The following is a 16,193-nucleotide window of genomic DNA, read 5'->3' as shown; positions in this document are numbered from 1 at the left end:
AGGCATAAGCACCAGCAAACAAACCATTGTCATATAACCTGCCCACAAACAAATCATAACAAAAGCTCAATAAAGGCCAGATATAGTCTAACTACCGTGTGAGCTCTGCCCAAGCAAATCAAGGTGCATGCTCAATAAACAGGTTACCTGTACAAGCCCTGTGACTCTGGAGAGGCAGGTGATGGAACCAGCTTTTTACTACTTACCATTCTTTACATTGGTTCTTTATTCCACTCATATTTAGTCCAAGCTTCTTGCATTTAAACCACCAATCCCAAGCTCATTTCCTTTACAGTGGTACCTCGGGTTGAGAACTTAATTCATTCTGGAGGTCCTTTCTTAACCTGAAACTGTTCTTAATCCGCCGCCGCCGCACAATTTCTGTTCTCATCCTGAAGCAAAGTTCTTAACCCAAGGTACTATTTCTGTAACCTGAAGCATCTGTAACCTGAGGTACCACTGTACACTGAACTCAACAGGCCATACTTTTGTGTAGACATGTACAGGATTCCACCCAAATAACCAGTTAATTCAACCAATTTAATAGCATTTTCATCAAGTATGGTAGATGTACAAATGAAGGACTTTTGCACATAGATATAATGCGAGGGCCATCAAATTATTCTTTGTGTGCATTGGGTGTTTTTTGTTGTTGTTGTTTAGTTGTTTAGTCGTGTCCGACTCTTCATGACCCCATGGACCAGAGCACGCCAGGCACTCCTGTCTTCCACTGCCTCCCGCAGTTTGGTCAAACTCATGCTGGTAGCTTCGAGAACACTGTCCAACCATCTCATCCTCTGTCGTCCCCTTCTCCTTGTGCCTTCCATCTTTCCCAACATCAGGGTCTTTTCCAGGGAGTCTTCTCTTCTCATGAGGTGGCCAAAGTATTGGAGCCTCAGCTTCAGGATCTGTCCTTCCAGTGAGCACTCGGGGCTGATTTATTTAAGAATGGTTAGGTTTGATCTTCTTGCAGTCCATGGGACTCTCAAGAGTCTCCTCCAGCACCATAATTCAAAAGCATCAATTCTTCGGCAATCAGCCTTCTTTATTGTCCAGCTCTCACTTCCATACATCACTACTGGGAAAACCATAGCTTTAACTATACGAACCTTTGTTGGCAAGGTGATGTCTCTGCTTTTTAAGATGCTGTCTGGGTTTGTCATTGCTTTTTAGGAATATTTTATTATTACAACAGATTCCATCTTAGAAAACCAATCCCCTTTCACTCATATGCCCATCCAGGGAAAGGGATGCTTTTTTTAAAAAAAATGTGTTCTGTTGGGACAAAGATGCACACATGAAAGTACTTTTGCTTTCATTCTTATGTACATTTACACTAAGATTCGTTCAATAATGTGTATTGACCTATAGACATACTGAAAATGTTCAGCCTGGAGGGAAGAGACTTGGAAAGAAACATATTGACCATTTTCACACATATATAAAAGGGCTTTTTGGAATGAAAAGGGGGAGATTGATCACCACTTCCCTCGGGCAAGAGCTCAGATCAAAAGGCTGCCTTTCTAATCTTTATACAGCCATTTGGTCAATGGGTAAATGTCCATCAATTGCTTTATTCATGTGCATCAGCTTCTATCTAGCCTGAACATTCAGGGTGCATCACATGCTATTAAAAATAAAATAGATTACCTCCAAGCGTGGCACTCTCTAGAAGGATTTGTTAGGCTGGGGATGAGCTATATTATCTCTGCAACTTGGACTAATTGGATGGAGGGGATATTCTGAGAAGCGCTTTGAAGCAATTCTCCTGTGTATTCTTTATAAGGCCTGTATTTTATTTTGAAAATAAACATGTTTTCTTAAAATAAACAAAAAATACCTAAATTTGTTTAACTTTTTCATTTGCATATATCTGAACCTGTAGGGATTTGGCAGGGGAATTTAATTCAGCTTGCATTGAAGACATTTGAAGACAAACCTACCTGATTCACATTTTCCTAAACAAAATTCAAATAGAAACAATACGAATAATACTAATACTAATATGCCGCCCATCTGGCTGTGTTGCTCCACACAACCTTCGAAATGTGTACTTGTCCAAGTTTTGAAAGGCAGTTCTCTGGCAGTTGTCTCTCTAGGGTAAAATGTGCATAAAAATGCATTAGTGAAAATAGCATACAAAAACAAATAGATATTATGAGGAAATTGCTTTGAAAGAAAATGTGCATAGTAGGCAAAATTGCATACTAAAAAAAATTGTGTTTTATGAGAAATTTGCACTAAAACACTGCTTTTCATGAGGAATTTTGAAAAAAAATAATTGCAAACGGATGTGTAAATAATAATTATAATTATACCCTGCCCATCTGGCTGGGTTTCCCCAGCCACTCTGAGCGGCTCCCAACAGAATACAGTGGTACCTCAGGTTACATACGCTTCAGGGTACATACGCTTTAGGTTACAGACTCCGCTAACCCAGAAATAGTACCTCGGGTTAAGAATTTTGCTTCAGGATGAGAACAGAAATCGTGCAGTGGCGGAGCAGCGGCAGCGGGAGGCCCCATTAGCTAAAGTGGTGCTTTAGGTTAAGAACAGTTTCAGGTTAAGAACAGACCTCCAGAATGAATTAAGTTCTTAACCCGAGGTACCACTGTATTAAAAGCAGAGTAAAACATCAGACTTTAAAAACTTCCCTAAACAAGACTGCCTTCAGATGTCTTCGTAAAGTCAGATAGTTGTTTATTTCCTTGACATCTGATGGGAGGGTGTTCCACAGGGCGGGTGCCACCACCTAGAAGGCCCTCTACCTGGTTCCTTGTATCCTCACAATGAAGGAACAGCCAGAAGGCCCTCTGAGCTGGACCTCAGTGTCTGGGCTGAACGATGGGGGTGGAGATGCTCCTTTGGGTATACTGGGACAAGCTCATTTAGGGCTTTCAAGGTCAGCACCAAAACTTTGGATTGTGCTCGGAAACATACTGGGAGCCAATGTAGGTCTTTCAGGACTGGTATGATATGGTCTTGGCGGCCACATTCCAGGGGCTGAGTGTTTGCTTTGTATGCAGAAGGCCCTGGGTTTGATCCTTGGCATCTCCAGGTTGGGTTGCAAAGACCCCTTGCCTGAAATGCTGTTGAGTCGCTGCCGGTCACTAGGCAGTACTGAGCTGCTTGGACCAATGGTCTGACTCAGGCAGCTTCCTGTGTTATTTTTTGTCATCAAGGACAGATTTGTCCACCTCTCCAAAAAAATAAAATGAAGTCTTGCACTAGTTTTGAAATATGCTCCAGGTATTTAAAAAAAGAAAGAAAAGTCATGTAAGCAAGGAACTTACAAGCAAGAAATACCATATTTTTCACTCTATAAGACGCACTTTTCCCCTCCTAAAAAGTAAGGGGAAATGTGTGTGCATCTTATGGAGCAAATGCAGGCTGCGCAGCTATCCCAGAAGTCAGAACAGCAAGAGGGATCGCTGCTTTCGCTGCGCAGCAATCCCTCTTGCTGCTCTGACTTCGCTTCGCTGGAGAGGCGCTGCGCAGAGAGGGAGATTTGTGCAGCGCCCCTTCAGTGAAGTGGGAGGATAATGGAGCCCCTTCCGTTTCTCCTCCTGCTTTGCTAGAAAGGCGCTGCGCATATTCAGATTTTTTTTTTCTTGCTTTCCTCCTCTAAAACTAGGTGCGTCTTATGGTCGGGTGCATCTTATAGAGCGAAAAATACGGTACTTGGCTGATAGTGTTCATAGGAGTCTGTCCTTTTGCATAACTGGAAAGCAAAGCCACACGGTTCACATGAGTGATAGCAGGATAAAGCTTTGAGAGAGGGAAAACAATAATGACATCTGGATCCATAACAAGGTCAGGCTGCAAATGCATATGTCTGGAAGGAACTAGCCTTTTCCAGAGGTTTAGGACTTGTCCATGGGTAGGCAAGCTAAGTCCCGGGGGCCAGATCCGGCCCAATCGCCTTCTAAATCCAGCCTGCGGATGGTCCGGGAATCAGCGTGTTTTTACATGAGTAGAATGTGTCCTTTTATTTAAAATGTAGCCCTGGGTTATTTGTGGGGCACAGGAATTCATTCATTTTTATTTTTATTTTCAAAATATAGTCTGGCCCCCCACAAGGTCTGAGGGACAGTGGACCGGCCCCCTGCTGAAAAAGTTTGCTGATCCCTGGACTTGTCCATAACTTCATAGCAAATTTCACCATCCCCAGTATTGGTGGTCATATGTTCTGATCTCTCCCCCCCCCAACAATATTTATTTTAAAGCAGTCCATTCATAATATGCAATTACTCCACTCCTTGTTTGCTGCCCATTGGTGCCTTGGTCAATCTTTGGGTCCTACAGAAAAATATAATAATCTTCTTTCTCCTGTTAGTGGCTAGAATTGTGATTTCCAGGTGAACTCCCCCCCTCCAAGTCCTTAGAAGAGTAGAGGCCTTTTTTGGACTATTTGAAAAAGCATTATAGCTAAATGAAATTGCAGGCAGATTCAAAATATGAGCAGTGGAAGAAAAAAGATAAAATAATTGTATTACAGAGGTTTTTTGTAATAGATAAGAGTTTATTATATAATGCAGTAGAAAACACTCTGGAGGCGTGGGTGGCAAGTCAATCTACGAAACAAAGTTGTTATGTAATTATCTAATTTGAAGCTAATTTGAGAAATGTTGGAAATTTAATAAATATATATATATACTTGAAACCTCCCAAGTTCTCTCTGCAATACTAGTCCACTCACACCTGGTCCACAGGTCCTCTGAAAAGTGGACACATCACTAAATTTGGCAAAGAGAGCAAAAATTCTGAACTGCTCCAAGGTCACCCAGAGAGTTCCATGGCTGAGTGGGGATTTTAAGCCTGATCTCCCAGGTCTGAGTCCATAGGAGCCAACTCCTAGGAGCTGAGGTCCCTTCGTAAAATATTTGAGGATGCTGCCCTCCCCCCAAGTTGATGAGCATTGCCATTCAAATGCTGTGCATGCGCCATGTCTTGAGATCAGTTGTGCAGGGTGGGCCTTACCTGCCCCTCCCCCAATATTTTCTTCAAGTTGGCCCCCCTGCCTGAGCCCAACACTCAAACCATATATGACACCAAACCAGAGAATCTCATCATCCAAATCAGCTTCAGCACTCTCTTTGTGGAGTCTACCTTTCCAAAGCTGCCTTTTTCTGGCCTCCTGCAGTAACGTGCAGCTCTTCCTGTAACACACACACACACACACAGTTTCGTTAAAAAGAAAAAATGCATTTCTTTTGATGATTAAACTAATGGAAAACCTTCAGGCTCGTAGCAGCGATGTTTTGCCTGCACATAACCTAGAGGGCGAGAGCACATTCCATAGCCGAATTGCAACACTGGTGGTTGAGCGAGAGCAGACGCGGAGCATATAATTGAAGACAGAAATCAACTATTGGGGGGAGGGTTTGGTGGGAGAGAAAAAGCCGCGTTTGTGCTCAGACCAGGAATTCACCAATGGAATGTGCAGTATTTGGTGGCTTCTGACTTCCTTCCACTGTGGCCAGCAGTGAAGTCTGCGGTGGATCTGTGATGCTCAGCAACCGTGGATGAATTTGCTGGTTGATTATAGGTCCGGAACCAAGAGCGTACAGGCAAGCCGCTTACCAGAGGGCAGGAAACAGCAGGCCCTAGCTGACTGACTTATGGGAGAAAAGCGGAAGGCGTGGAGAATGAGGGTCAAAAGAAATGCAGCACAGGAATTTAATGATCAAACCTCCATCTTCCATTTTCTAAAATCTCCAGCGCCACTAATGGTTGTGGCTGTGGCACTGGGCGAGAGGGGTACTTACATTTTCTTCCCTGAACTTTCCTGACTGAAAACTGCAGACACAACCCCATTTTCCTGGGTGTAAGTCCCATGGAGGGACACAGGTGGTGCTGTGGGTTAAACCACAGAGCCTAGGACTTGCCGATCAGAAGGTCGGTGGTTCGAATTCCCACAACAGGGTGAGCTCCCGTTGCTTGGTCCCTGCTCCTGCCAACCTAGCAGTTCGAAAGCACGTCAAAGTGCAAGTAGATAAATAGGTACCGCTCCGGTGGGAAGGTAAATGGCATTTCCGTGCACTGCTCTGGTTCGCCAGAAGCGGCTTAGTCATGCTGGCCACATGACCCGGAAGCTGTATGCCGGCTCCCTTGGCCAATAAAGCAAGATGAGCACCGCAACCCCAGAGTCGGTCACGACTGGACCTAATGGTCAGGGGTCCCTTTACCTTTAAGTCCCATGGAATGGGGCTTATCTCTTGAGTAGACATGGTTACGTTCCCATCCTAAATCCCCTATTAGTGGGGAGGGGGGAAAGAATGGCCAGTGGATTACAGGTACCTGTTTGCTCCCCTGGCACTAATATTAGCAGGTTGGGTGTATAAGGGCAGCAGGCACAAAAAACATGAGGATTAAAAGTGTTTCCTTCATGGCTCCAGTTCCCTGTTGGAACGGCACCTTTAAAGGAGGGTCTTACCACTTTGAACAGCCTTGGTTCTAAGGTATGGTTTAGCATGCCATGCAAAACAGGCCAGCGAATCACATGGTGTGTTGTCTGTGTGTGTATGTTTGTACTTTCTTTATCCATCCTGGCTCCTCTTCCCTCCCCCCTCCCCCTTTCAATGTTTGCTGTAAATTTGGCGCTGGAAGGATTTTAGGAATTTGAACCGCTTCCCTTTGCCAATGACAGTAAATAAAACCGCATATCCTCTATGGAAGCTCTACTAGAAGCAACAGACAATGGAAGGTTGCTGTGCTGTAAACAGGGCTAACCAAAAAAAAGTTCACAAAATATAATTAGGAAGCCCTCCTGGGTAAACCTCCAGACGGATATTATTCAGTCGTGGGCTTCCCATCTGCAACACTCCAGATGGTCCAACCCAGCCTGAGCAGCCAAAGGAAGATTTGCTTTTGGGTGGCCTGAAATTCATAAAAATGCTGGTTTTTCTGACTGAACACTTTGCATGGACTTCAGGCTGCAGGCAGGGGTTACCCATTTGAATGGTTTAAAAGAGGAATTGGTCAATTCATGGAAGGTATGGCTACCTGTAAGGGATGCGGGTGGGGCTGTGGGTTAAACCACAGAGCCTAGGACTTGCTGATCAGAAGGTCGGCGGTTCGAATCCCCACGACGGGGTGAGCTCCCATTGCTCGGTCCCTGCTCCTGCCAACCTAGCAGTTCGAAAGCACATCAAAGTGCAAGTAGATAAATAGGTACCGCTCCGGCAGGAAGGTAAACGGTGTTTCCGTGCGGCGCTCATCTCGCTTTACTGGCCGCGGCAGCCACCGTTTGTCCACAGACAGCTTCCAGGTCATGTGGCCAGCATGACTAAGCCGCTTCTGGCGAACCAGAGCAGCGCACGGAAACGCTGTTTACCTTCCCGCCGGAGCAGTACCTATTTATCTACTTGCACTTTGACGTGCTTTCGAACTGCTAGGTTGGCAGGAGCAGGGACCGAGCAACGGGAGCTCACCCCGTCGCGGGGATTCAAACCGCCAACCTTCTGATCGGTAAGTCCTAGGCTCTGTGGTTTAGACCACAGCACCACCCACATCCTTTACCCTAATAATCTACCTCCAATGTCTAACCCTCTTTTAAAGCCACCCTAGTTGGCAGCCATCATTATTGTCGCCTATGGGGGAGCAAATTCTATAGTTCAACTATGCACTGCATGAAGATTGCAAGAAGGTGTCTTTCCTTTGGACTGTCCTGATTACTCCCAAATGCTAGTTCGTTGGATGTTCCCAAGTCCTAGTGTTTATGAGAGGAGAAAACCCCTTTCCTCCATCCCCTCTCTCCGCTCCACGCCTAATTTTGTACCCTTCTCTCGCATTGTCTCTGAACAAAAAGGCTCCCCCTTCACCCCCAGTGCGAAGTCCTCCAGCAGTCCTGGGTCAGCAGCCTGCCGTTGGGTTTGTGACACCAGCTGGCATCAGTTAGATCAGTCCTCAGCAGCTGCTGTATTCATTAGAAACTGTAATAATGATCAAGTCTCTACCATTTTTCCAAAGCTCATATGGTTTGCAGCTACTATTACATTTCACTGACTGACAGCTGAGAAACGGAAAGACGCACAGAGACACCCCCTCAGCTGCTAAGTCTGGGCTATGTTAAGAGCTTCTGAAGGGCAGTTCCTGTTACTGAGAGGTAATGCAAATCCAGGGCAGTTCTCCAGTGGCAATTTGTGCGAGTTCAAAGCCTCCCAACAATGCACATAAGCAACAATGGGGCATCGGCGATTACGGGAAGCCCACATATAACAGTGGATCAAATTTTCACCAGGTGGTAGAGTGCTTCAGCTCAGGTTTCTCGTTTCACATAGTCTTTTGACCTACCCAAACCACACAGTTCACCAAGTTCCCCCACAAAAATGCACCCAGGCAAAAAGATACACATTCCGAGAGCTTTGATAACCGGTCCGTCAAGAAAACAGATGCTGGCTAATAGGTACCAAATATGCATACTCCTACGGATCATGTGTATACGGCTGAAGTGAGGTTTTCAGTCCAGTGTGCATGATAATTGAGGGGAACAGTTGCATTCCTTAAATCAAGGGTGAAAATGGGCGTGGCGAACTGTTTTGTGGCAAAGAATAGGAAAGCTGTTTAAATAGCAACTGCTTCGAGGTCACATGTGAGAGTTAAGGAATCGTGGTTATTTTTAAACCCCAAAATATTTCCAGTTAAGGAAATTCTTCCATCTTTCATGACAGAGCACATTTTCATGTTAAGAATTTGCCCTTTTTAAAAAATGCAAATGTTGCAACTCCCTGCAATTTGAAAACAATGACACAGGTATGTTAAGAAGCATGTAAGCTCTCTTAGCTTCTGCCCTAGGGCTGGGCGATAGCGGCTTTTCAACATCGCGGTATATTACCAGCTAAACATCGCGGCCTGGCAATATAATGCAGTGTTGAAAAAACAAGCTGCGTTGTCCTCAGCCTGCGAGGCGCCGGGTGAAATTGCCACAGCTCTTACCGCAAGAGCTGAGGTGGTTTCACCCCAGTGCCTAGCAAGCTTGGTTCAATAAAGTGTTTGTAAGGCTCAGCTGGGGTGCGGGAGGGCTCCTCATTCCTGACAGAGCCATCCCTAGAGCTCTGTGTGGGAGGCAGCGCCAGGCTGGGGGATCCTTCAACTGCTCAGCTGAGGGGAGCAGCCACCCCCCAGTCCTCAGCCAAGCAGTTTAAAGACGCAGAGGGGGGAACAAGCTGTATCGGCGCCTCGCCAATACAATGTTTTTCTCCCTCTGCGCAGGATGAAGGCAGAGTGGGATGGTGGTTTCACTCAGTGATGTATCGCTGGTGAAACCGCCACCACTCCTGAGTCCCTCTGCTAACAACATTCGCTGGAGGAAGTCGCTAGCAGAGGGACTCGGGAGCGGTGGCGGTTTCACCAGTGATATACTGCTGAGTAAATCCGCCATTGCGGTCTGCTCCTCATATCGGTTCTGGGCGATATATTGATACGTCACCCAGGCCTATTCTGCCCTGAAGGTGTTTCCCAGGGACCTCACTGTCACGTTCCTGGGCGTACAAAGAAAACAAAAGGCTCTTAACTTCCACACACACTGCATGCAAAAAGAACTGCACTATTCCCTTGGCTTTTTTTCTCATGACATAAAAGTGAATAGAGCAACCACCCTCAAATCATCTCAGGGCTTTGGGATCTGGGTGTGTTTTAATTATGTCTGTTAAATATTGGCGAGGTTGTGCCATTTGTAGGAACACAGTTTCAAAAGCTAGCAGGAAGTTCAGCTTGCACTAGGCCAGGGGTCTGCAACCTTTAAGACAAAAAAGAGCCACTTGGACCCGTTTCCGAAGAAGAAAAAAACTGGGAGCCACAAAACTCATCATTATAAAAATAACCTTTTTGTCACTTTTTATTATTATTTCTTTGTTTGACCCCTCAGAATTACTCCTCCTCATAGAAATAAACGTTAAATTAACAAGTTACCTTTGTGTGTGTGTGTGTGTTCTTCACTCCCCTTCAAAACAGTGACCAGCGTACATGCCCCCTTTCAATGTAGCAGGCGGGCGGGAAGGTGACGTCGGGATGGTGCGTGACTAACGCACGCACCGCCCCCATGCGAAGTCACAGCCAGTACAGCGCCCGCCACAGTGGGGAGGGTCGGGGCGCACAATGCGCCTCCTCCCCTCGCTAGTATCCACCCCGGAGCCGCGGCAAAGGTGTAAAAGAGCCACATGCGGCTCCGGAGCCGTGGGTTGCTGACCCCTGCACTAGGCCCTGACAGATAGGAAGCTGCCTTGCACACACACAGTCCAGCTAACTCAATATTGCGTTGCCCTAGCTGGCAGCCATTTCCCAAGGTTTCAGGTGGGTGTTTGTTCCAGCCCGACCTGGAAACGGGACCTGGGACCCTCTGTATGCAAAGCAGATGCTCTTTCCCCTGAGCCACGGTTCTTCTCCAAACATTGTCTAAGGATATTGGGCTCCGAGGCTTCAGCCGAAGGGGTTAAGCCCAATGCTATTCCGAAATGGCAAGATGGGGAAATCATCTTGCATTCCACAAAAAGGGAACTAGCTGGCACCGCTAACAAGGGCCAGATGTTACAAGTCACTCCTACAGATGTGGTTCGAATTGAACTGCGATTACTTGCAGCTTCTGCGGCAGAAAGGGAAAGTTGTAAACATTTGCTGAAGTTCTCAAATAAATACATAATTACCTGCATATGCATTGATCAAATGCCTCGGTTCACATTCATGTATATGTATTTGGCTTAAAAAATTTTTTTTAAAAAGCATAGAATGGGCACAGGCTGCATCTGGAAAAGCCAGAAAAAACTCTTGCTGGTTTTCAGCAGCAGCAGCAGTAGGGATAACATGGAACCCCCTCCCATCACCCCTGACCACTGGCCATGCTGGCTGGGGCTCATGGGAATTGTAGTCCAACCACATTTGGAGGACATTTTTCTGGTTAGTCCTGTGAACCCAAAGCTGTTTTTACTGTAACTTGTGAACTATTATGACAGAAAAACCTTCTATAAATATTAATGCTACTACCCAGTTAAAGAAATCTTAAACTGATTAATCCTATGAATTTGTCCAAGAGTTTATATTTGATTCACCAGCCTTCTAAAGCAGGGGTGGGAAGCTTTTCTGACTCCATGGTCAGATCCTTTTCAGCAGTGCTTTATTCTGGGGTGGGACACAGATTTTGTGAACCTTTGTACTTTTGTCCATTTATTGTATTTATTTCCCCCGATTTGAACTATAAAATAGTGATTTTCTTGAGTCAAAATGAGAGCACGCCTAAACATTTTTTTTTAGAAAAAAAAGCACTGCTTATCAGGATAGACTTCAGAGGTCAAATCTGGCAGGTGGGCAGGGCCAGGCACCTGTCAATCACCTGGTATCAGGTGCAAGGTAAAGTCCCAAAGTTGATGCTGCTAAAACAAAGGGGATTATCCCCCCCCCCCCCGGGGTCCTCGCTTCCAAAGCATTGAAAGCTCTGGGGAATATAAAGCAAAATCTAAAATCAAAGAGGCATTCTTTCCAGTACAGGCACCTCCCAATTTATGCCGGGCTTATGTTCCAGGGCAAAAGGGACGTGGGTGGTCTAAACCACAGAGCCTAGGGCTTGCCGATCAGAAGGTCGGTGGTTCGAATCCCCATGACAGGGTGAGCTGCCGTTGCTTGGTCCCTGCTCCTGCCAACCTAGCAGTTCGAAAGCACGTCAAAGTGCAAGTAGATAAATAGGTACCGCTCCGACGGGAAGGTAAACGGTGTTTCCATGCACTGCTCTGGTTCACCAGAAGTGGCTTAGTCATGCTGGCCACATGACCCGGAAGCTGTATGCCAGCTCCCTCGGCCAATAAAGTGAGATGAGCGCCGCAACCCCAGAGTCGGTCACAACTGGACCTAATGGTCAGGGGTCCCTTTACCCTTTACCTTACGTTCCAGGGCACCGTGTGCTTATGTGAAATCGCGTAGATTTGAAATACCATTGAAAAAGCCTGCAAACACCCCGTTCCTCCGCCCCCTTGCCCCACCCCATTTGTGACATTTCTGGGTCACTTCCAGGTTCCAGTGCAATGTGCCTATGCACAGATTGAATGTGTGCATAAACTGAACACCTCTTTCAGGGTGGTGCTAGCGGCTTCTCTCTGTTGACTGGCTATGTACTCGTATAAAAAATGCAATCTAAGGTGAACTTCCTGATCGGAGACACCTTTTCGTTTGATCCAACCCAAATAATGGATCAAAGTAATCAGCTAAAGCTGCGGTACTAATGCACATAGCCAACGCATAAAATTAATGGTACATAGGAAGCTGCCTTATACGGAATCAGACAATGTGTCCATCTATCTAAGTATTGTCTATTCTGGCAGTGGCTCTCCCGTCCAAGTAAACCTGAGACTCTCAGCATGCAAGGCAGATGTCCTACCTCTGAGCTAGAGTGGACCATGTGTGAGGGATGTCCAGCATCGCCACACCTTGCCTGCTCTTGTGTTAGGAATGTCCCAAGCCCTCTTCTGTCTGCACCACCCATGAGAGCTAGCTATCTTAGCATCACTGTGAAACAGACAATACTTTCTTACTTTAAAAAGAAAAAGGGTGTGGAGTTCCTCTCATTATTCCTTGCAAATCTAGGTTTACAATGGGAGGAGGCTCCTCTGTTCAAAAATAAATACAAGGACGTGCTAAATTAAACACAGGAACTGCCCTGAGTGTGTGAGTTGTTGCGATGAGTCTAAATGATCTAGAAGACGAGATCCAGAGCAGAATGGAAACATTCTGAAGCACTTACTGGGGGGTTCTTATCTAGGGCTCTACTTTTTAAAGTATCATGTGTTGTGGATTTGCACACAGCAAGCGACTGGATCCAACCCATCATCGCTGCTGCTGCTGCTGCACAGACTCCATTAATCTCAATAAGGCTCACCAGCAGCAGAAATGTTGTTATGTCAATATCCCTTACAAAACAAGACACTTTTTCTTAGTAGTAATGTGAGAGGTTGCAATAAAAAAAACACACCTTCCCCTGCTCTTCCAGGCAAAACCAGAGTACCTGGAACTATAGGAACTTGCTATGACTTCCTAGTTTCTTGTTAGCAAACCAGAAAGTGAAAATTAAAAAGTGTGAAGGCTATGTAATGATTCAAAACCAGAAAATAAAAGTGACTGAAGTACTCTCATGGACTTTTTAATCACTTCCTTGTTCCGTTTCATGCACCTTGGCTAATTAAAATAAACCCGAGGTTGCATGTGCCTTGCCTTCTGCATTATTCTTTGCCCAGCCTCTTAAACATTACTACTGCAGGGATCTCGCCATTTGCAGTTCTCTTTCTCGGTATTGTCACAACTATACACAACTAATGGGCCAGTATATGGTTAACCTGGACTTCTGTCCCCATCGAGCTTATTTTGCATTTAAAGTTTAACACAGGTGTTGGATAAACAGAAGCGTCACAACGCCCTAGTTAAGGACTTTTTAATACATCAGCAGTGGTAAATTGATGCATGAGCCTATTTCAAACCTTCTTTCAAAAAATGCATTCTTCTTTCAAGCTGTGCAATTTGAACCAACGTAGCCTAGGCAGTTTCACTTTACACAACTGCTGAAAGTCCAGCGGTCTAAATTCTGAACTTTACTCAGACACAGGATGCTCCTAAGCTGCAACTCTCCAAAGCTGCGCACACAAACTCATAGAAGGCGACAGGTGCAGTGAAAACAGTTGGTGTAGAGGGAAAGCTACAACTCCACAAGTCCTTGGTTCAAATTTCACCTCTATCATGAATGTAGTAGGTAACCTTAAGGCTCCAAGTGAGACACAGTGGCTTAGAATTGCACCATGTGGGATACCGATCAATCTTACAGGGTTGTTGGGAAGGATTACACCAACATAATGTAGGCAAAGTGCTTTGAACATTCAGAAGCACTGTATAAATGTGGGTGGAGATCTGCATGGCCTTTGGGCAGCTGCAATAATCTCCAGGTATATCCCTTGGCTCACCTTGCCAACAAAGGTCCGTATAGTTAAAGCTATGGTTTTCCCAGTAGTGATGTATGGAAGCGAGAGCTGGACCATGAAGAAGGCTGATTGCCGAAGAATTGATGCTTTTGAATTATGGTGCTGGAGGAGACTCTTGTGAGTTCCATGGACTGCAAGAAGATCAAACCTCTCCATTCTTAAGGAAATCAGCCCTGAGTGCTCACTGGAAGGACAGCTCCTGAAGCTGAGACTCCAGTACTTTGGCCACTTCATGAAAAGAGAAGACTCCCTGGAAAAGACCCTGATGTTGGGAAAGATGGAGGGCACAAGGAGAAGGGGACGACAGAGGATAAGATGGTTGGACAGTGTTCTCGAAGCTACCAGCATGAGTTTGACCAAACTGTGGGAGGCAGTGGAAGACAGGAGTGCCTGGTGTGCTCTGGTCCATGGGGTCACGAAGAGTCGGACATGACTAAACGACTAAACAACAACATATCCCTTGGCTACCATCACATTCCTCCCTCAATGCACAGTCTGAATTTTCATAACCCATAGGTCACGCCATGTTCGCAGAAGCAAGATACCATTGCACCATTGACCTGGCCTCCCTTTCTAACTGGTACACAGCAAACAGAGAAAAAGGAGCACCCCAGCTCCAACTCTAGGTTGGGGTAAGCAATGTGTTGACTTCCAGATGCTGATGGACTCCAGCTCCCACCATCCCCGATTATTCACCATGCTGGTTGGGAACCAGAGCATAGCATGATCTCTAGGTGTTCCATTGGCTACCACTGCTCTAGATTACACAACTTGGCAACTGTACCCTGCTATGCATACCTTGCTCTTGTAGGATGGCAAAGCTAATGTACCTCAATCTGTACCTGATCTACCAATGTGGCTCTTCACAAAGAAAATAAAGAAGGTGTATGATGCCATGTGCTGCAGCCGTTAAGAGTGTTTCGGACTACAATTCCCAACATCCCTAACTAGCAGGACCAGTGGTCAGGAATTACGGAAACAGTGATCCAAAACCGGCTGGAGACCCAAGTTTGGAAAACACTGGACTAGGACCTGGGGGGCCAGGGTTCAACAGCCCCACTCGATCATGAAGTTCCTCTGGGTGGCCATGGGCCAGTCTTCGAGGAGGCTTCCTCAACCTCGGCCCTCCAGATGTTTTGAGACTACAATTCCCAGCATCCCTGACCATAGCTGTCAACTTGCAGATTTGAAAATAAGGGACCAGCAGCCTCGAAAATAAGGGATCAGCAGCCAAAATAAGGGATTTCCCAAGCACAGGTATGTTCGCTTTCTGAGCCCCTCCGAGCCAAAGGCAGGAAGCCCAGCCAGCAGCCAAACGAAGCCTCAAGCGGTGGTTCCCACAGCGCAGCAACCCGGCAAAGGGGATGCATCAAGGGGAACCACCATCACCTCTCCGCTGGGAAGCGCTGAGCAAAGGAGAGTCCCCAGGCAATGTGGCCGATTTGATCGGCACAAGGCATGCAAGCTCCACCCCCAAGTCATTCTTAAGACTCCTTATTGGGTGAGCAACACAGCCAAGCAACACAGTTGAAGCCTCCTTCCTCCCTGGCTGGCAGGGAGGGAGGGAGAGGAGCTGCTTCCTTTGAAACCCGGGAAATTTAAGGGACATCATCAATAAGGGGCAGCAGCGGGACATGGCACTGGGATAAGGGAGTTTCCCGCCAAATAAGGGACGGTTGACAGCTATGTCCCTGACCACTGGTCCTGCTAGCTAGGGATCATGGGAGTTGTAGGCCAAAAACATCTGGAGAGCAGAGGTTGAGGAAACCTGTCTTAGTCTAACCTACTTCACTGGGCTGTTGTTAGGTAAAGGTAAAGGGACCCCTGACCATTTGGTCCAGTCGTGACCGACTCTGGGGTTGTGACGCTCATCTCGCTTTATTGGCCGAGGGAGCCGGCGTACAGCTTCCGGGTCATGTGGCCAGCATGACTAAGCCGCTTCTGGCGAACCAGAGCAGCGCACAGAAACGCTGTTCACCTTCCCGCCGGAGCGGTACCTATTTATCTACTTGCACTTTGATGTGCTTTTGAACTGCTAGGTGGGCACAAGCAGGGACCGAGCAACGGGAGCTCACCCCGTTGCGGGGATTCGAACCGCCGACCTTCTGATCGGCAAGCCCTAGGCTCTGTGGTTTAACTCACAACGCCACCCGTGTCGTTAGGGAGGAGTAAAAACCATGTGCTGCCACCCAGAGCTTCTTGGAGGGGCAGAAACCTAATAAATAAATGTACCCCCAGAGC

The sequence above is a fragment of the Podarcis bocagei genome (assembly GCF_964188305.1).
Source record: "Podarcis bocagei genome assembly, chromosome: 14".
NCBI classification, from domain to species: domain Eukaryota; kingdom Metazoa; phylum Chordata; class Lepidosauria; order Squamata; family Lacertidae; genus Podarcis; species Podarcis bocagei.
Note: the sequence above shows the minus strand (reverse complement) of the source record.